This window comes from Pristis pectinata, chromosome 34 (assembly GCF_009764475.1).
Source record: "Pristis pectinata isolate sPriPec2 chromosome 34, sPriPec2.1.pri, whole genome shotgun sequence".
Classification (NCBI taxonomy): domain Eukaryota; kingdom Metazoa; phylum Chordata; class Chondrichthyes; order Rhinopristiformes; family Pristidae; genus Pristis; species Pristis pectinata.
This window is the reverse complement of record NC_067438.1, coordinates 17702729-17723902: the sequence shown is the minus strand read 5'-3', so window position 1 is coordinate 17723902 and position 21174 is coordinate 17702729. Positions and strand designations below refer to the sequence as shown.

General features: G+C 48.4%; 1 protein-coding gene across 1 annotated transcript in view; it reads left to right on the top strand.

Annotated features, from left to right (window-relative positions):
- Window positions 1-21174, top strand: part of LOC127585911 (class I histocompatibility antigen, F10 alpha chain-like) — a 603397-nt gene that overhangs the window by 58209 nt on the left and 524014 nt on the right. The gene's annotated exons all lie outside the window — the stretch shown is intronic.

The window sequence follows — 21174 nt, the reverse complement described above, 5'->3', positions numbered from 1 at the left end:
TGATCGATCCGAATGCGGAAACTATCGTGGAATATCCCTGTTAGCAACAGCAGGAAAGATCATCACCCACATCATAACAACCGGCTCAAGCCTTTAGCCGAGAAGATCCTTTCGGAGACACAAGCCGGTGTTAGACCATCACTTGGAGCAATCGACATGATCTTCACAATGCGACAACTGCAAGAAAAAATGTGGCGAACAACTTCAACCTTTGTACATGGCATTCATCGACCTCACCAAAGCCTTTGACTCGGTATCAAGGGAGCTCCTATGGGATGTCCTATCCACCTATTGATGCCCTAAAAAGTACATTCGAATCCTGAGAATCCAAAACGATGGCATGCTCGCCACAGTCAGGGTCAGCAACAGTAACTGTGAGCCTTTTCCAGTCAGATCAGGGGTAAATCAGGGATGCGTGATTGCCCCAACTTTGTTCACCATCTTCATTGCGACAATCATCCACATCATCAAGGATGATCTACCCCCAGGAATTGAAATTGTCCGCAGAACAGATGGCAGCTTTTTCAATCTTGCCTGTATCAAGTCCAAAAGCAGGACATCCACGTGTTCCCTCATCGATTCCAATACGCAGACGACAACTGTGTTGCAGCTCTCTCAGAAAACCACCGACAACAGATTCTGACTGCCTTCAACAGTGCGTACACGAAACTTGGACTTCCCATCAATTCCAAGAGGACTCAGATCATCTACCAACCGTCACTAACTGAGACAAATCGGATAGAACCATCAATCCAACTTGGAGAAACAACCCTAGAAAATGTGGACCCCACTTTCCATATCTTGGAAGTTACCTCTCCTCCAATGTCGACCTTAATGACGAGATCCAACATCGTCTTAAATGCGCTGGAACAGCTTTTGGACGTCTCCGAACAAGAGTCTTCCATGATCGTGACATCCGAACAGACACTAAAATGTTAATGTACGAAGCAGTGGTGATCCCAACACTCCTGTATGCAACAGAAACTTGGACAACATCTGAAGGCACTTAAAAAATTCCATCAACCTTGTCTTCGAAATACCTTAATTATCAGCTGGGAAGATAGAAGAACCAAAGTCAGCGTGCTAAATGAAGCAAAAACAACATGCATTGAAGGCTACATTATCAAGAACCAACTAAGATGGAGCGGTCATATTGTTCGGATGAAAGACGAACGTCTGCTGAAACAAATCTTCTACTCCCAGCTTAAAGTAGGCAAACTTAAAAGAGGCGGACAACAGAAGAGATTCAAAGACGTCTTAAAAGCCAACATGAAGAAATGTAACATCGACATCAACAATTGGGAAACCAATGCCAAGGACAGAAAACTCTGGAAACCATCATCCGAGAAGGGCCAGCAACTTTCGAAGCCGACAGATGTGCAGAATTAGAGAAAAAGAGAAGAAAATGGAAAGAGAGGCAGCAACAACCAAAGGCTTATCTGCCATCTGGAACGACCTGTCCTGAATGCGGAAGAACTTTCAGAGCCAAGATTGGACTCACAAGCCACTTGAGAGCCCATAAATAGATCAACGGAATGAAGACTATCATCCTCGATCTCTAGGTATAGCCACGACGACGCCCTACTCTACAGCACCTTAAACCTATATCATCTTGTGGCAACCATTTCAGCCCTGGGGAAAGCCTCTGACTGTCTATCCGATCCATGGAAACAACAAAGTGAATAGAATGTGTTTTACTGACTGCGGGGAAGTTCAGTCAAATGCAATATTTTCAATATACTTCAAAAATCGTAAGATTCTTGCCATTCAAACGTGTATTTTCAGCTTAACCAAATGAAAGTAATTGGTAGTTCCGGAATAAAAGGTCACTGCATATTTAGCCTTTGAATGGTTTGCAGGAACGAAAATTTAAACTTCAGATTGTTGCCGGGAGAAGAACGGGGAAAAATTGAATTGCCATTCCTAAATTTTTTAATTAAATGTAATCACTTACCCGGACCTCCAAAGGCTGCCATAATCGGGTAATAAACCATTTCTGCCTGTGAGATTGGAGGCAGCATGGAAAACGGATACACGCTGTGGAACTCTCATCATGTCGCAGGTGTGGTGGAGGAAATCTGTCCTCTGTGCTGGAATCTAAATGACAGCGCGTTGCAGAACAGGTTTCATATGTACTTGGGAGACTGTTCCTGTGGGATCAGAAAACAAAAACAGAAACGTTAACATTACTTCCAGGCACCTGAGAAGCACGTCAACAACTTTGACAGTTACGTTTCTGCTGCATCATATTGATACACAAAATAAGCAAAATGCTTCGAAGAGAACGTGGCTAAAAATTGATGGATTGTGTTTGTCACATTTCTCTCGGATCCCAGACGAAATGCTGGTTTCTGATGCATCGCTGTAACACGATAAACAAACGCAGCTTCAGTTCTCCGATTCTTTCAAACGGTCCGCCTCTGTTGTTTTTCCCGACTTAATTCGACGAGTTTGACATCTTTCAATGTTTTGCTCGGTTCGCACTGAGGCAAACACATTCGCTTCAATCTCGGAGATTAGGCCTGCAATACATTAAGCAATTTGTGAAGAATTTAGGCTTTGAAACCAATAATCGGTGATAATAAAACTGGGACGTTATTGCACCTTCAATATACAGTATGATTGTGTCATAGATATTAACTCTTTTATAGGTTCTCCACTCCTGTCTCAGACTTCCCCTCACTCGATGGTGAGACAACCGTTACACTGAAGCCACTAGTCAAGTTATAACTGGATGATGTGACAATGAGGATAGAAACGGACACTGGGCAGGGAAATGAGGTAAAGCAATAAAATACACGCTGAGTGATCGTGCCCCCTATTGAGCAGACACTCAGAAAGATGTAAATAGAGCGAGATAAATGTGCGATTCGGCTGTTGTGACCTTGGTCTCAGTACATATTCTATCTGACGCCCCAAACCCGTTCATGCCTTTTGGGTCCAGTAATCTCTCTACTACCTTCCCAAATATGTTCAGCAGCTTGTCCTCCACATGCCCCTGTCATGGAGAATTCCACATATTCATACCCTTCTGAGAGAAGAACTTTATCTCCGTCACATTTACAACCGGTGCGCCGCTAATTCTCAAAAGGTGTTCCCAGGTTCTGGATTCCGCAGCCACGAGACACGTCCTCCCTGCACTGAGCCCGTCGAAACCTGTCGGCACTTTCTACCTTTCCAAATCATCTCTCCTTCCTCAAACTTTGGTGAATACATTCTTTGATGATCCTATTGTCTCCTCACAGGATATGGATCATGGAAGAGTACAGCACAGTAACAGGCCCTTAGGCCCACAATGTCAGTTTCCACTATAATTTAACTGATCCCATCAACCGCACATGAGCCATATTTCTCCATTCTCTGCATATTCACCTGCTGATCCAAAGGCGTCTTGAACGCCACGATCCAAGGTGCTTCTACTACCACTACTGGGAGCGCATTGAGGGCATCCACCGCCTGCTGTGAGAAAGAAACTTGTCCCGCACATCCCCTTTAAACATCCCCCTCTCAGATTTAATCATGCCCTCTAAATATTCGACATTTCTTCCCTGGTTCTGGCTATCTGCCCTTTCTCTGCCTCTCAAGGTTTCATACACTTTTGTGAGTTCTCCCTCCAGCCTCCGACACTTCAAGAAAAAAATCCAGCTTTTTTCAAACCCTTTTTGAACCCAAGCAGCATCCTTGTAAACCACTTCTGCACCCTTGCCTGAGCCTCCTCGTACTTCCTGTAATGGGACGACCGGTACTGCACGCAATATTCCAAGTGTGGCCGAACCAAGGATAAATAAAGTTGCATCATGACATTCTGACATGATACTCGATGCCGCGACCAGCCAATGCAAGCATGCCACATTCCTTCTTTATTGTTGTATCTGGTTATATTTCTACTTTCAGGGAGGTACGGAATCAGCCTGATGAATCTTCTTTGGCCTCCCGTGTTGGAAATAGTTTCCTTTTTTCAGGTCATGTGACAGAATCTGCACTAAATACTCCAGGTGTGGTCTCTGAAGGGCCAAAAGTAATTGCAGTGAGACATCTATCGCCTGTACTCAAATCGTCTTTCAATAAGTGTTCATGTATCCATACTCTTATCAGCTGAATTCAGTGACAGGTGTGAAAAATTATCGGGATCCCTTAATAAGGCCGTATTTCCAAAACTGGCACCATGTGGAACCAACTGGCAAAACTCGCATTGATCCTCAAGATATCGTTACTGCCATGCATTTAACGACTCAGGCAACGTGTATATTCCACCTTTCAGTTTCTTTGCGTTCGCTTCCGAGAACAACTGAAATGCTTCATGATTTGTGTCAAACAGAATGTGAGTATGTCATGAAGGGAAGGAGTGATTTTGACCCCGGTTCATTGTCAACAAAATTTCCTTCCGCCACAGAAGGTCATCTACCAGAACATAGAACATTACAGCACAGTACAGGCCCATCGGCTCACGATGTTATGCCGGCATTTTATCTTGCTCCAAGATCTATCTAACCCTTCCCTCCCACTTAACTCTCCATTTCTCTGTCATTAATGTGTCCATCTCAGAGTCTCTTAAATGTCTCTTATGTACCTGCCACCACAGCCTCTGCCGACAGTGCGATGCATGCACCCACCATTCTCTGTGTAAACATTTCCCCCTGAAATCCCCTTATATTTTCCTCTAATCACCTTAAAGTGTCTCTTATTATCTTTTACACCTCTATCAAGTCACCTTTCATCCTCCTTCTCCCCAAAGAGAAAATCACTAACTCAGTCAAACTATCCTCATAAGACATGCTCTCCAATCCAGGCAGCGTTCTGGTAAATCTCCTCTACACCTCCTCTAAAGCTTCCACATCCTTCCTATAATCAGGCGACCAGTACAGAACACAATTCTCCAAGTGTGGTCTAAACAGCGTTCTATAAAGCTGCAACATCACCCCTCGGCGTTTGAAAGTGATACCCCGGCTAATAAAGGCCAACACTCCATACGCCTTCTGAATAACCCTATCGATCTTCGCATCAAAATTGAGAGGTCTATGGACGTTGACCCCAAGATCCCTCTTTTCCTCCACACTGCTAAGAGTCCTGCCATTAACCTTGTATTCTGCCTTCAAATTTGATCTCCCGAAGTGTATCACTTCACACTTTTCGGGGTTGAACTGCACCTGCCACTTCTCAGCCCAGGTCCGCGTCTTATCAATATCATATTGTAATCTACAGCAACCTTCTACACTATCCCCAAAACCACCAACCTTTGTATCATCAACGAACTTACAAACTTACCCTTCCACATCCTCATCGAAGTCATGTATAGAAATCACAAAGAGCAGGGTTCCTAGATCAGATCGCTGCGGAACACCACTGGTCACGGACCTCCAGGCAGAATACGCTCCATATAACACCACACTCTGACTTCTATGAGCGAGCCAATTCTGAATCCACACAGCCAAATTACCCTGGATCCTATCCACCTGACTTTTTGAATAAGCCTTCTTGAGAAACCTTGTCAAGCGTCTTACTAAGATCCATGCACATCCATTGTTCTACCTTTATCAATGTGCTCAATCATGCTCGTGAGGAACGACCTGCCCCTCACAAAGCCAACAATTCAGGTGTTCCCAAACAGGATTCCATGGATGGACAGGGAGATCCATTCTCTGCTGAAGTAGAGGACTGCTGCCAACAAATCTGGTGATCCTGACCTGTACAAGAAGTCGAGATATGAGTTTTGGAAAGTTATCTGGAATACCAAGAGGCAATACCGACTCTCAATAGAGTCCCAGACCAGCCATCAGTTATGGCAGGGCTTACATGCCATAAAGGCTACAAGACGAAGACGGGCTGCATAGTCATCCAACAGCGCATACCTTCATGATGAGCTAAACACCATCTATGCGCGTTTGGAACAAAAGGGAAGTGGATTGTCACCACCCGCCCTGATAGCCTCCAAAGCAATTGAACCCGTGGTCACCATTGAAGACGTAAGATCAGTCTTTCGGAGAGTGAACACGAGGAAAGCATCTGGCCCAGATAGTGTCCCTGACCGTGTTCTCAGAGCTTGTGCGACCAGCTGTGGGAAGTATTTACAGACATATTTAACCTCTCCCTGCTTCAATCTCCATTTTTAAGAAGACCACTATCATCCCGGTACCACCGAAAAGCAAGATAACATACCTCAATGACTACCGACCAGTGGCTATGACATCCATCATTATGAATTGCTTCGAGACGCTGGTCAAGGCACGCATAACCTTCAGCCTCCCAGACAAAGTCGACCCACTGCAACTCGTCTATCGCGGTACAGGTCTGCAGCAGACGCCATCTCCCTGACCCTACACATTGTTCTGAAGTATGTGGACAGTAAAGCCACCTACGTTAGATTATTGTTTATTGACTACAGCTTTGCCTTCAATGCTATAATCCCAAGCAAACACGTCACCAAACTTCGAGGCCTAGGACTCAACAACTCCCTCTGTAACCGGATCCTTGTCTCTATGACCAACAGACCTCAATCAATGAGGATTGGCAGCAATAACCTCCAGTACGATGATTCTCAAAACTGGTGCCCCACATAGCTACATCTTCAGCCCTCTACTCTACCCCATGTCTACTCACGACTGTGTGGCCAAATTCTGCTCGAACTCCATCCACAAGTTTGCAGATGATACCACCGTTGTAGGCCGTATCTCAAACAACGATGAGTCGGAGTACAGGAAGGAGATAGAGTGCTTCGTGGCATGGCGTCATGACGACAACCTTTCTCCCAATGTCAACAAAACAAAAGAGCTGGTCATTGACAACAGGAAAGGGGACGATGCACATATAACTGTCTACATCAACCGTGCTGAGGTCAAGAGGGTTGAGAGTATCAAGTTCCTGGGAGTGAACATCACCAGTAGCCTGTCCGGGACAAATCTTGTAGATGCCACGGCCAGGAAAGCTCACCAGTGCCTCTACTTACTCAGGAGGATAAAGAAATTCGCCTTTGACACTCATCAACTTTTATTGATGCACCATAGAAAGCATCCCATCTGGATGCATCACGGCTTGGTACGGCAACTGTTCTGCCCAGGACCACGAGAAACTGCATAGAGATGTGTGCACGACCCGGCGCGTCAAGGAAACCAGCCTCCCCACCGCGGATTCTGTCTTTACCTCTCGCAGCCTTGGCGAAGCAAGCATTACCAAAGACCCAACACACTCGGGTCATTCTCTCTTCTCTCCTCTTCTATCAGGGAGAAGATACAGGAAACTAAGGGCAAATACCATCAGACTTAAAGACAGCTTCTATCCCACTGTGATAAGACTATTGAACGGTTTCTTTATACGATGAGATGGACTCTGACCTCAGGATCTACCTTGTTGTGACTGTTGTGGGACAAGTTCGAGGTCTCGAAAGTAAACGACTCTGGACACAGCCTTAGAATTAAATTATTTGTTTCCAAAGGTAAACGCGAGGAAAAGGTAACAGTACGACACACACGCGCGCGCACCGATGACAGCGAGAGTGTGAAAATCGCAACGAGGGTAAAATACACACACACACACACACACACACACACACACAACGAACTAGGTGTCAACAAACAAAGAAAAGCAATACGCTACCCGCTAGCCCTTGACTTAGTGCAGGTGCGGTTTCACACCACCGGGAATCCTAATGTGAGAACTTTCTAAACCTGTCGACGTGCACAGTTTACCAGTGGTCTCTCCATTGTTGTTGCACGATTCCTCCAGGGCAACAAAGGGAAAGAACTAGCACATGGGGCACTATTTGTCGTGCTGGAGGGCTGGCGGTGGTCCAGCCCAGGTAGTTCAAAAGGGCCAATGGCCCGGTGCCGGCAGGACCTAATCGATCACCAGTGACCAATGGCCTGAGGCCAGGTGCAAAGGTGCTGAGAAGGCCAATCGTCAGGTATGCGCTGATGGGTGGGGATGGAGCCAGGCCTTGATTGGCAGTGGTCCTTCGGCCAGGTGCTGTACAGGGCCGTCGCGTGACGTCCCTGGCCCTCCACAATACAATCCACCCATCGAAAGTCAAACCACTCGCTAATCATGGTAATAACTATTACTAATTCTAGAAATATGTGTCAGTGTATAGTATCAATGAAAGGCAGCAGTGCTCCTAATAACTTGGCAAGCGCAGCATAATATACAAATTGCGATGACAATGAGAATGAGAGAGTCGCCCAGTGCATGACAGTTGACCACAAGCCCCCCATTGACCCAAACAGCCACCAGTATCCCCATGAGGTGTCTTGCTGGAGGAGCTGGCCCTTGCTTTTTGAATTTTAGCCACCGAGTCCCGAATGTAAGCCAAGGGTGATGTTCCTTGACTCATCATGGATAAATGTGCAGCACTCCTTTCCAATCACCATACAGGTACCACCATCTGCATCGAGTAGGTAATCCGGGGCCATTCGATTCTGCAGGGCGGCCATCCTGACGGCTGTCAGCTCAGCTGCCGTCCGCATCAGGGTGTCTTCGGTATGTTACAGTGCCACTGCTGTTTCATTGGCCAGCGCCTCAAGCACGCTGGTTATTTGGATGACCTCACGGGACAATTGGGCCTTGCCATACGTGGGCAAGGCTATCATCCAAATCCTCTCCGCATCTGTGATGGTCCTCTTGTCCCGGTGGGCGCTGTATTCCGGGTGCTCCCCAATTATGTCTAGGGCGTGGATATAGGGCACACAAAAGCCGGAAAACAGTAACCATACCAGCTCGTTGAAGGCACAGGTAGGCACAGAGGCCGCAATTCCAGTGGGTCTCATTCAAGGTCCAGCAAGCCTCCCGCTTTGCTGCACCATCGGCAGTGGTCACTGGAGCGCCCGTACCGGAGGTCTCCACAATACAGAGGGGCAGACATCAATTTATCCAGTCCTTGTCACGCACACTTAATGAATGCGGATGGACAAGTTTCGATCACGTTCCTGAGATTCAAAGACAGACATCGCACTTATTGTTCAGTAGAATTGAATGACAATCAATAGATTCAAAGACAGGTATCACACTGATTGTTTCGGACAAACCTCACACTTACTGTTTAATATCACCATCACCCTTATTGTTTAGTATAATTGGCTTGCAATCAAGTTTCGGACACAGTGATTACCATCTAGTCCTGAGTCAGGGCGTTGCGTGCCTGGTATTTTTTCATTAGTAAGATGTACAATCACAATTTCTTAAGCCTTTACTTCCTCAACACCACTTATCATCCCACGCGCAGGCAACTGTACTGGGACCTGTTGCGTGCAGGGGTGGACCGCACAAACATAGATAGGGTCCCGACCTCCGCTCTACACACGCGATAGAAAGAGTTCTGTGGGGGAAAGCCCGGCCGGGGGCGACCCGCGACCACCCCGCGACCAAATCCGGCACAGGGGGCGCCCCCAACCGCCGGACCACGTGGGCTGCCCTGCAGACACCGATACTGCCTCCGCCCCTCCCTCACCTGAAACAGCCTTCCCTGCCCTCCAGGCTCAGCTCAGAGACCTGCTGCGACAGGAGATGTCAGACTTCCGCCAGCAGGAACATTCACACACGGGGCGGCAGCCGCCCACCCCGCTCCCATAGGATGAAGGCCAGGGTCCCCAGCACGTCTGTTCCGTCACCCTCCCACGCCCGGGGGAGCCACATATACCCGTCGCGGTATACTGGAAAAATGGGGAATGTGCAGCGGTGGATGGCACTCGTCGACACAGGTGCCCAGCACACCATCATCCCGCGGTACCCCGCTGCGTGGAAGGGGGCACAAATCCAGGTAGAGAGGTTGGGGGGCTCCGTCTTGCCCACAAAGGAAGTCAGGGTCCGTTTGGCCATTGGGAACCAACCTCCCCGAACTCCGACCGTTTTAATCGCAGACTCTACGGAATGTCTTCTGGGGATTAATATCTTAGAGGAACAGTCCCTGCATACCAACCGGGGAAGGTCACCTTTGGAGTTTTCCGGGCTACGGTCATAGTCGGGGCTGCCAATTGGGAACCGGTCCTTGTTCCCCGCCCCTCCCCCACCTTCCACGATCGTTTGCAGTCGGCAGTATCGGGTGCCGGGGGACACCGAGACATTACAGAGGCTGTCCAAGCCCTGCTGCGGGAGGGAGTAATCAGACCCGCAGCCTCCCCTTTTAATAGCCCCGTCTGGCCCGTCCGCAAAACCAACGGGACGTGCTGCATAATGGTAGGCTACCGACACTTAAGCAAGGCTGCCCACCTCGCGTTCACGGTACCCAATATCGTTCCTTTAGTGGAAGATATCGCAGAGCGCCCAGACTAACCATGGTATGCTGTGGTAGATCTAACTAATGCATCGTTCTCCATTCCCCTCCACCAGACCTCCCAGGACCAATTTACATTCACCTGGGATGGGAGGCAATATACATTCCAATGTCTACCAGAAGGCTACGCCCACAGCCCACGATATGCCATGGCTTTATCTCCCTGGATTTGCAAGCCATTCACCTCCCCCCCAGGGGGCTTGGTCACCCATTATATCGATGACGTACTGGTACAGGGGCCTTCGGAGGCTCTTGCCTCAGAGGATTTTGATATGTTCATATCCTCATTCAGAGAGCGGGGCTGGGCCATTAATATTTAAAAGTACAAGGCCAGCCCAGAAGGTATTGTTCCTGTGCATACAGTGGCATGTATGCAGGAGGGACATTCCTGATACTGCGAGAAGCAAAATCTTAAAGCTTGTTGTCACCGCTAACAAGACGGACACCCAGAGTTTCGTGGGCCTTCTTGGCTACTGGCGGCAACACATCCCTCACCTCACTGTACTCCTGAGACCCCTCTATATGATTTCCCGCAAGAAAGCCACTTTCTCATGGTGGCCTGAACAGCAGTCTGCCTTTGAAGCAGCCAAACAGGCGGTGGAGCAAGCCCTGACCGTCGCCACCCGACAGGAGATCAATCCCTCCCCCGTATCCTGGGGGCCAACCCTTCGATTCCCTCGACCCCGAACAGAAACTGCATGCCTGGTTCACAGATGGCTCCAGCGCTGGAAAAACGGAAAACAGCACTGGAAAGCAGAGGCACTTCATCCCGCCACGGAGAAAACATTAACACAAGAGGGAGCGGGAGAGTCCAGTCAATGGGACGAGCTAGCGGCGGTCGCACTCCCTTTACAGAACTCCACCGGGCCAGTCCACATCTAAACCGGCTCTTGGGCGGTAGCCAACGGTATGGCGGTGTGGATGGCACGGTGGTACGAAACGGGGTGGGAAATTCACGGACGGCCCCTCTGAGGAGAAGAACACTGGGGTTTTACCTGAGACTAAGCCACCCAGAGACAAATATCGGTGCACCGCGTGCATGCCCATATCCACAAATATACCCAAGAGGCCATAAATAATGCCGCTGTGGACCAGGCCGCCTAGATATGCTGCGCTACCATCCTCCCGGACGAACCTGACCTCAGTGCCTTAGCCTCATTGGCGCACTGTAGAAGCTGTCACCTTGGGGCTGACAGTAAGCGGCGCTGGGCAGAACAGTTCGGGGTCGCCCTCACAGTGGATCAGTGCAAGACCATTGACGCAAACTGCCCCACCTGCAAGCAGGTAAAACCACGAGGCTGGCAAGCAGGGTCACAGGGTGGCATTCGCCGTAGCACGGGAGACAGTCGCGCGTAGCAAATAGACTATATCGGACTGCTCCCATGCCACAATAAGAAACAATACGCCCTGACGATGGTGGACACATACTCGGGTGTCCTTGTGGCGGCGCCCTGTGAGAGAGCCGACCAGAACAGCACCATAAAAGGATTGCAGCACCTCTCCTCTAGCTATGGAGTCCCATGGGAGGTGAAATTCGATCAGTGCTCACACTTCTCAGGGGCTACGGTTCTGAACTGGGCGGCGAAGGCGGGGATTTTGTGGCTGTTCCATATCCCCTACCACCCCCAGACATCGGGCCTGATAGGAAGAATGAACGGCCTGCTAAAGGAAACAGTACGCATGCTGATGCCTTCCCGCACATTGCAGGGGTGGTCAACCGTGCTGCAACAGGCCGTCGACCAGCTCAATACACGGACCACTGACCAAGGGGGTGTCCTCATTATCCGGCCACCTGGCACATTCTCCACCTCCCGACTTGCGAGATCCAGAACATCCCAAGACCGAAGGTTCAGGGAGAGTCTGAGTTCAACAGCCACAGGGCCCCTCTCAGAAGGGAGAAGTCGTTGTGCGTGGTCCCGAGGACACCCGATGGGTCGCGATTCCGGGTCAAACTAACCTATCCTGTCTTCATACTCAACACCTGGCCCGCCAGGAATGAGTTTTCTCCTCAAACACCCCATCCCTTCCCACCCCCTACAGGATGATGGCACTATACTGCAGTCAATCCCTCTGCTCACCGCGATGATCGGCATCGGAACGCCGGCTAACACCTTCCTCAGAATCGCCTACGAATTCGCCATCACCTCCAACCAATCAGTCTGATGTATTTGCGTCTGAACCCCAGCACACGCCGGTGAAACTCTACCACTCACACCGATCCTCCTCGATGATCTCCAAATGAACTGCTTACGCAGCATTTTTGTATATCGGTTTAGTGGGGTGGACGGATATCAGTCCCCCACTACTCCCCTCACCACTGCAGGACATCCCTCCCGGCGATTCCCAATGGGTTGAGTGTTTCAGGAGCTGGTATTTCGCTTCCTACAATTTGACTTCCACCCGAGTCCCGACGCTCAGAATCATCCCGCAGCCGCTTAGAAAGCCGAGGGGATGCTGGTGCAGACTCCAGAATGACCACAGTTCCACCTTTTCAGTTGGGCATAGGGATTGCGAGCGCAACTGGTACCCAGGGGCTTCAGTGACCACCGCTGGCGGAGCTCATAAACTGGGTGCTCCCTGGACTTTGAACGGGACCCATTGGATTTGTGGCCGCAGTGTCTACCCATGACTCCCCGTTTTCCAACGTTTGTGGTGTCCGATATCCACGCTTTCAATGACCCTGTGGAGACACCCCGAATACAGTGTCCACCGGGTCAAATCAGCCATCACGGAAGAGGAGAGGTTCTGGATGATAGCCTTTCCCACGTATGGCACGGCCCGAGCTTCCCGTGAAGTCATCCGGATAACCAGCGTGCTCCAGACGTTTGCCGACGAAACGAAAGTGTCACTGCAACGCAACGAGGATGCCCTGACGAGGACTGCAGCGGGAACTGGCTGCCATCAGGTTGGTAGCCCTGCAGAATCGAATGGCCCCGGACTACGTACCCGCTGCTGATGGTGGCATCTGTGCATTGGTAAAGTGTGCTGTACCTTTATCCCTGATGAATCCAGCAACGGCACCAACCTGGCTGCTCACATTAGGGACTCGGTGGCCAAAATTCAAAAAAACAAGGGACCAGCACCTCCAGCACGACACCTCATGGGGAAACTGGTGGCCGTTTGGGTCACTGGGGGGATGGTGTGCAACTGTCATCCACTGGGCCACCGCCCTCGTTATAATTGTTATAGCTATCTGTATTTTGTGCTGTGGTTGTCCGATTATTACAACCACTTCTGCCTTCCATTAGTACTACATACTGACGCATATTTCTTAGCTTAAATATAGCTATTCCCATGATTGGCACGTGGTGTGGCACGAAGAGTGCAACGTAGTGGGAAAGGTCATGGCTGTGACGTGACATCATTGAGTACTGGTCGAAAGCGACACCACTGTCAATCAAGGTCTGGCTCCACCCACTCATTACCAATCTTGACCACTGGTTCCTGTCCATACCTTTTGTACCTGGCCATAACCTATTGGACCTGTTGAATTACCTGAACTGGCTGCACCCAGCTCTCCAGCACATGTGCGTGGTTCTCTCTCTCTCTCTCTTGATTGCTGCAGGAGTCGAAACCACTCCGAAGGGACCATTGGTAAGAGTGTGCACTTCCACAGGGGTCTACGAGCGTCCTGAGTAGGATCCCGGTAGCATAGAGTCCAGTGTCAGGCATCGTGTTCTATTTTCCCGGATCATTTGTAACCAGTTCGCTGTGTGTGTGTGTGTGTGTGCGTGCGTGCGTGCGTGCGTGCGTGCGCGCGCGCGCGCGTTCATGCGCACTTCACCACCATTGCGACTTCCCCTAGGTTTTGCGATCACCCGTGTGTGTGTGTGCCAGTGTGTATCCGTTCACATGTTTACATTCATTCTGTTCCCGCTTTTGTCTTCGTGATTAAATCATTTTTGAAAAACTCCAAAGACTGTGTCCAGAGTTCTCTACCTTTGAGACCACAAAATACCTCTTCTCACAACAGCTACACAAATAGGCGTTGAGGAGCCTTCTGGAATATCACCCTTCAATGCTGAAGCAATGCATGCCTTGACTGATCGGAAAACGTCACCTGTTCTGATATCCTTCTCTGTCTCGCCTGAAAAATCAATACGCCGGGGTAGTGAGTGGCCGGTCCTGCCTGTCCTTCAGCCACGGCACAGTCTCACGTGTTCATTGAAGTTTTGAGTTCATTCAATTTTATTGTTGAGCTCCCTGTTTCCATTTCAGAAGAGTTTTAATAAATCAGTCTCGCCTCTTCTCAGCCTTTCCATCAAAATAGAACACAGCGCACAGTAATGCATCTGCCATTGTCCATGTTAAATTGCATCCAACTTGCGACTGACCATTGCCAAAGCCAGTTCGAATCTCCCGAATATCATCACTGTCCTTTTGGCTGTTCAAACAGTGCCTACCTTGTGACAAGTGCAAAACTGGAAACTATGATTTGCATTCTTAATTCTACGTCTGCATTGTATATGAGCAGGAAAAAAAATCAGAGAGCGAAGACCGATCCCTGGGAAACGCCACCATTTCTCGTTCTTTGTAGTACAACGAGCTGTCCCTTAGTCACTTCGGCCCACACTTATGAATGTTATGTTGAAGCCATGCTATTACCGACCGTGACGTCCAATCAAATGCTTTCTGGAAGACCATATGCACCATCATGCATTAGTCCCGTCAGCTCCATCTGTTACCTTATCCGAAAACTGGGTCGAATTGGTTAAACTCGATTTGCCCTTGAAAATCCCTGTTCTCCTGCATTAATTAGTCGACATTCCGCTTGGTGTCCTTCAATCTTGGTCCGGGTCATTGTTTCCAAAAGCTTTCCCACCACTCAGGATGAAATGACTGGCCACTTTTCAAGAAGATAGGAGCATTTGCGAGTCTCCCCTCCTCTCGGGGCACTCGCATCCAAACAGCATTCGTAGACTATGATCAGTGGCCCCGCGATTTAGTCCTCACATTTCCCTAAAATCCTTATATTTAAGACATAGGGATCTTCTGACTTGGCTAATGAATAAGACCAGCTTTTTAAGACTTTAGTGTTTTATTGGGGCATGCAGAATCTCGACTACCTTCCCTCTCAATGATATTTTGTTAAAAATGTTATTTCTAATTAAGACTTATGCACAGCGCTCATTCGATATGTCAATAGTCCCATTCGCGCCGGCCTGCAATCTTCCATTTTGTCTTAATGGGCATTACTCCTCCATGGAAGAAGATATTTTGCATGTATTTATATGGCATGTAGAAGAACTTTGGATTCACATTCGCACTGGCGGTTAAATTTCCTGAACATCTATCGTCGTTCCTCTTATTTTTACTTTAATTTACCCTTTAATTCTTTTGTAATCAGCTTTCCTCTTTCTGGCTTTTACAACCTGAAATGTGCCGCATGCAGAATGTTTTGGTGCGCCCTACTCTGTATCTCATTCGCACTACAGTCAGCCCCAGATTTGTTCGAAGTGGAGAAGCAGTGTTAATGTTTTAGCTCGACATCGTTTGATCATAACGCGCCGATGAATCTTCTTGTGCCCGGCACTCACGAAATAACGGCTCCATAAACGTATGTCCCAGCTGGTCACTGTAATCCCCGTGAGCTCCGGCAGTGTGAGTGGCATGCTCTCCAACGCAGACACTTGTTTGTTTTCTTTCCCTGGAACGAAAACTGATTTTCTGCTTCCGTTGTGTACTCCTAAAAATAATGTTCTGGCAAAGTAAGTCGGAATAAACCTGATCCTCCGACCCTCACGACCCTCACGGCATTTTCATGTCTGAGAAACTGTCGTTCCGAGTCTCCGCATTCCAATTCTGTCGCTGTTACCGAACGCTGACTTCCAAGATCAACAAAATGTTCAGAGCAGGTTGGCTAGCGATACAATGACATTCAAATAATATACCAATACTGCCGAAACCCGGGACCTTTAGATCTTCAGTCTGACGCTCTCCTCAATGAGCTGCTTCGGCTCTGATACTCAACATAATAACCGGCAAATTAAAGAGGGATTGATGACACTGTCACTGATGCCCACCATTGGGGTCATTGCCTTGGGCCAAAGCAGTGAACAGCATTGAAACACTAAATTGTACCTCAGTCCCACATAAAAGAATAACGGGGCAGTGGGAGGCGGTGGTGCAGAAGAGAGGTGTACTCATGAAATCCAGCCCTGTTGAATAATTTTCTGATTTGAGTATTTGCCGCCTCTGGGCGACATCCAAATAATTTAACATCCAGCCAACTCAGCGATTTACCAGTACTTCTCGCAATCCAGTGCACTGCGTTCAGTGATCACAATGCGGCCATCGACACAACTGGAGAAAACAAATACAGATTGTCTGATCACTCTGTTCGCAGGGATGCCACTGATCTTCCACTAACCTAGAACCTTAGTTCGCCAATCAACTGCCATATTGACCTTCCTGTCTCTGCCTTCCTGTGCTGCTGAAACGAAGCGCAACGCAAGCTTGCACAGCAGCCTCTCATCTTCCATCTGTGAACGTCGAACATTATGGAGTGAATGTCGAATTTTTCAACATCATGTCACTGACTCTTCTTTTCTGTCTGCATTCAAACTGACTAATTATGTCTGACAAATACTTTGACTCTGATTTTTATAATTTTTTTGTTGGCATATCTCCCTCAGCCTCGCTCCCAGCAGCACATTCTGTGGGCTAAGAAACAAAACCGGGTTTCTAACTGGTCCTCTAAACGCCTCCATTTTTGCACTTGTTTTCGCCCTGTCAAGAACACCCTATTTGGTCCACGCATTCCTTCCCAGCTTTCTGCTTCCTCACTTCCCTCCGTTTTTTTCGGCCAGAAGTAAGCATCAAAACGATGTTTCGGATGCGGGGAGGACAGGCTGTTGGAGGTGCAACTTAGCAGCCGACACCATGTAAAAGACAGCCCCGTGTATTGGATTCCAGGAAGTAATGGACTCACGGAATGCTTGGCAAAAGACGATTGGATGGAAGTTTAATTTACCAACACGAGCAAGACGAAGCCGACAGATTGTGTGAAGAGACACACCGAGCCCGTAGGTGAGCGGCACCGGCATGGTCCAGTTCGATAAAGAGAGTCAGCAGCAAGCGGCTCCCAGGCATGGCTGCTGCGTGGAGAGCCAGCTCTCCGCCGACAGTTTCTGGATCAGAGAGTGGAAACACTGGACTATCTTTCTCAGTCCAGCAGGTGTTTCTGCTTCTGACAGGCCGGTTGGTGATCCGCACCTGACATCTGTATCACGTTATAAACAATAATCGGTTCGAGAGAGCTTTTCACAGAGCTGATCTGTCGAGGTGATTCAACTCGAGTACACCGACTGGTTTCACAAACACTCGTGACAATGCGCGTGTCAGCACGGGAGAGCTGTGGCCACGGAGGAATCTATCCACCTGAGAGAAGAGGCGGCCAGTAATTGAGCAGAATCACAAGGTCCTCATGGCAAAATGCCCTTCCACCTGCTTTCACATCAGCCGCAGACGTGGAAACATGACCTTGCGTTCCTTCCTGCTGGGAAACGGTGAATATTTGAGTTCCAGGAACCGATCCCGAGGAAACTCCACCAGTTGCATGATTCCATCCAGAAAATGACGCAGTTATTCCATCTCTCTGTTTAGTTTGCCACAACCACTTTTAATTCCATAAATGCGTACAATGAAGAAACGGACTCTTCGGCCCGTCATTTTAACCTTTTTGCTCATCCCATTTGCCAGTATAACATAGAACCATAGACCAATACAGCACAATACAGGTCCTTCAACCACACCAAAGACTATCTAACCCCTTCCTCCCACATATCCTTCTATTTCAAATTCCTCCACATGCTTATCTAACAAGTCTTGAATTGACCAATGTCTCAGCCTCCACCACCACCTCAGGCAGCTCATTCTATGCAGCAATCACTCTCCGGGTCAAAAACCTCCTACTGACATCTCCCTTGAACTTCCCACCCATTACCTTAAAGCCATGCCCTCTTGTATTCAGCATTGTTGTCCCGGGAGAGAGGAGCTGGTGTCCACTCTATTTCTCTTAATATGTTGTGTACCTCTATCATGTCTCCCCTCATCCTCCTTCTCTCCAATGCGTACAGCCCAAGCTCCTTTAGTCTCTACTCATAATCCATACTCCCTAAGCCTGGCAGCATCCTGGTAAATCTCCTCTGCACCCTCTCCAACGCCTCCATATACTTCCAAGAATGAGGCGACCAGAACTGGACACAGTACTCTAAGTGTGGTCTAACCAGAATTTTGTAAAGCTGTAACATTACTTCGCGGCTCTTAAACTCGATCCCACGACTTATGAAAGCTGACATCCATAAGCTTTCTTAACTACCCTACCCAACTGTGAGGCCACTTTCAGTGATCAATGGATATGAAACCCCAGGTCACTCTGCTCCTCCACACGGCCCATTATCCTGCCATTAACCTTGTATTCCGCCTTGGAGTTTGTCCTTCCAAAGTGTACCACCTCACACTTCTCCGGATTGAACTCCATCTGCCACTTCTCAGCCCAGATCTGCACCCTATCAATATCCCTCTGTAAGCTTCGACAGCCCTCCACACTGTTCACTACACCACCGATCTTTGTGTCATCTGCAAACTTGCTAAACCACCCTTCCACCCCCTCACCTAAGTCATTAAGAAATATCATAAAAAGTGGAGGTCCAAGAACCGATACCTGTGGGACACCACTAGTCACAGCCCTTCAATCCCAATGCACTCCGTCCACCACAAACCTCTGCTTTCTACAGGTAAGCCAATTCTGAATCCACTTGGCCAAGCTTCCCTGGATCCTTTGGCCTCTGACTTTATGAAGAAGTCTACCATGTGGAACCTTGTCAAACGCTTACTAAAATCTATGTAGACCACATCTACTGCACTACCCTCATCAATCTTCCTGGTCACCTCCTCAAAGAACCCAATCAGGCTTGTGAGGCAAGATCTTCGCAAAGCCGTGCTGGCAGTCCATAATCATTCCATGATTCTCTAAATGCTAGTAGATCCTATCTCTTAGAATTCTTTCTAACAGCTTACCCACCACAGACGTAAGGCTCACTGGTCTGTAATTCCCTGGACTATCCCTACTACCTTTTTTGAATAAGGGGACAACATTCGCCACCCTCCAATCCTCCGGTACCATTCCCGTGGCCGATGAGGACTCAAAGATCCTAGCCAACGGTTCAACAATCTCTTCCCTCGCCTCACGAAGCAGCCTGGGGAATATTCCGTCCAGGCGCCAGGGACTTATCTGTCCTATTATTTTCTAACAGCTCCAACACATCCTCTCTCTTGATATCTACATACTCTAGACAATTACCCTTAGCAACTCTGTCTTCAGTGTCATCAAGACCCCTCTCCTTGGTGAATACTGAAGAAAAGTATAGATAGAGAACCTCACCCACTTCCACAGCCTCCAGGTTCATCTTCCCACCTTTGTCTTTAATCGGACCTACCTTTATTCTAGCCATCTTTCTGCTCTTCACATACGAGAAAAAAGCCTTGGGATTCTCCTTAACCCTACTTGCTAAAGCCTTTTCATGTCGCCGTCTTGCTCTCCTTCCTCGCTACTCTATAATCCTCACAACCCCTATCTGATCCTTGCTCCTTACACCTTATGTATGCTGCCTTCTTCTTCCTATCTAGTTGTTCCACCTCCCTTGTCACCCACGGTTCCTTCACCCTGCCATTCCTTCTCCGCCTCACCGCGACAAATTTTTCCCTATCATCCTGCAAGAGATCCCTGAACATCGACCACATTTCCATTGTACATTCCCCTTCAAAAATATCATCCCAATTTACATTCTCATGTTCTTGCCTTATAGCCTCATAATTGGCCTTTCCGCAATTAAATATCTTCCCGTGACTTTGCTCCTATCTTTGTCCATGACAGTGGCAATGGTTATGGAGCAGCGCTCGCTGTTCCACAAATGCTCACCCCCAGAGAGATCTGTCACCTGACCCGGTTCATTACCTCAAACAAGATCTAATATGGCATTCCCTCCAGTCGGCCTCTCAACATACTGTGACAGGAATCCGTTCTGGACACACTTAAAAAAGTTTTCTCCGGCTAAACCTTTGGCACTAGGTAGGTGCCAACCAATATTCGGGAAGTTGAAGTCTCCCAAGGTAATAACACTGTTATTTTTTCATCTTTCCAAACTCTGCCTCCCAATCTGCTCTTCGGTATCCCTGCTGCTACCGGGGGGCCTATAGAATACTCCCAGGAGGGTAACTGCTCCTTTCTTGTTCCTAACTTCCACCCATATTGACTCTAGAGAGGATCCTTCTACGTTTTCCACCCTTTCTGCGGCTGTAATATTGTCCCTGGCCAGTATCGTCACCCATCCCCTCTTCTCCCCCCGATCCCTTTTAAAATACTGAAAACCAGGAACATTCAATATCCATTCCTGCCCTGATGTCAGCCATGTTTCTGTAATAGGCACAATATCGTAGTCCCATGTACTTATCCAAGATCTCAGTTCATCACCCTTATTTCTGATGCTTCTTGAATTCAAGTAAATGCACTTTAACTCATGCACCTTACTACTTTTATAGCCTGTACTCTGCTTCTCCTTACTCTATACCTGTTAGATCTGACATTTGCCCATCCCCTTCTTCCTCTGACCTATCCCTCTGATTCCCATCCCCATCTGAAACTAGTTTAAACTCTCCAGAACCACCCTAGAAAACCTGGCTGCAAGGATATTGACCCCTCCTTCCGGTTCCGGTGCACGATCTGCACCAGAGCGCAGATTGAGTAGAGACAAACAACGAAAATCATTGCAAAAACAGGGGAAGAGCTGGAGGGCGGACTCGCCTCCTCCATTCTGTGTACACGGGATTTTTGCAGGGAACGTAGATTCTCGCTCCCGGCAAAAGACCACTCGTTGTTATTGTCAGAGGCGGACAGACTGAGGACGTGTTGGCCA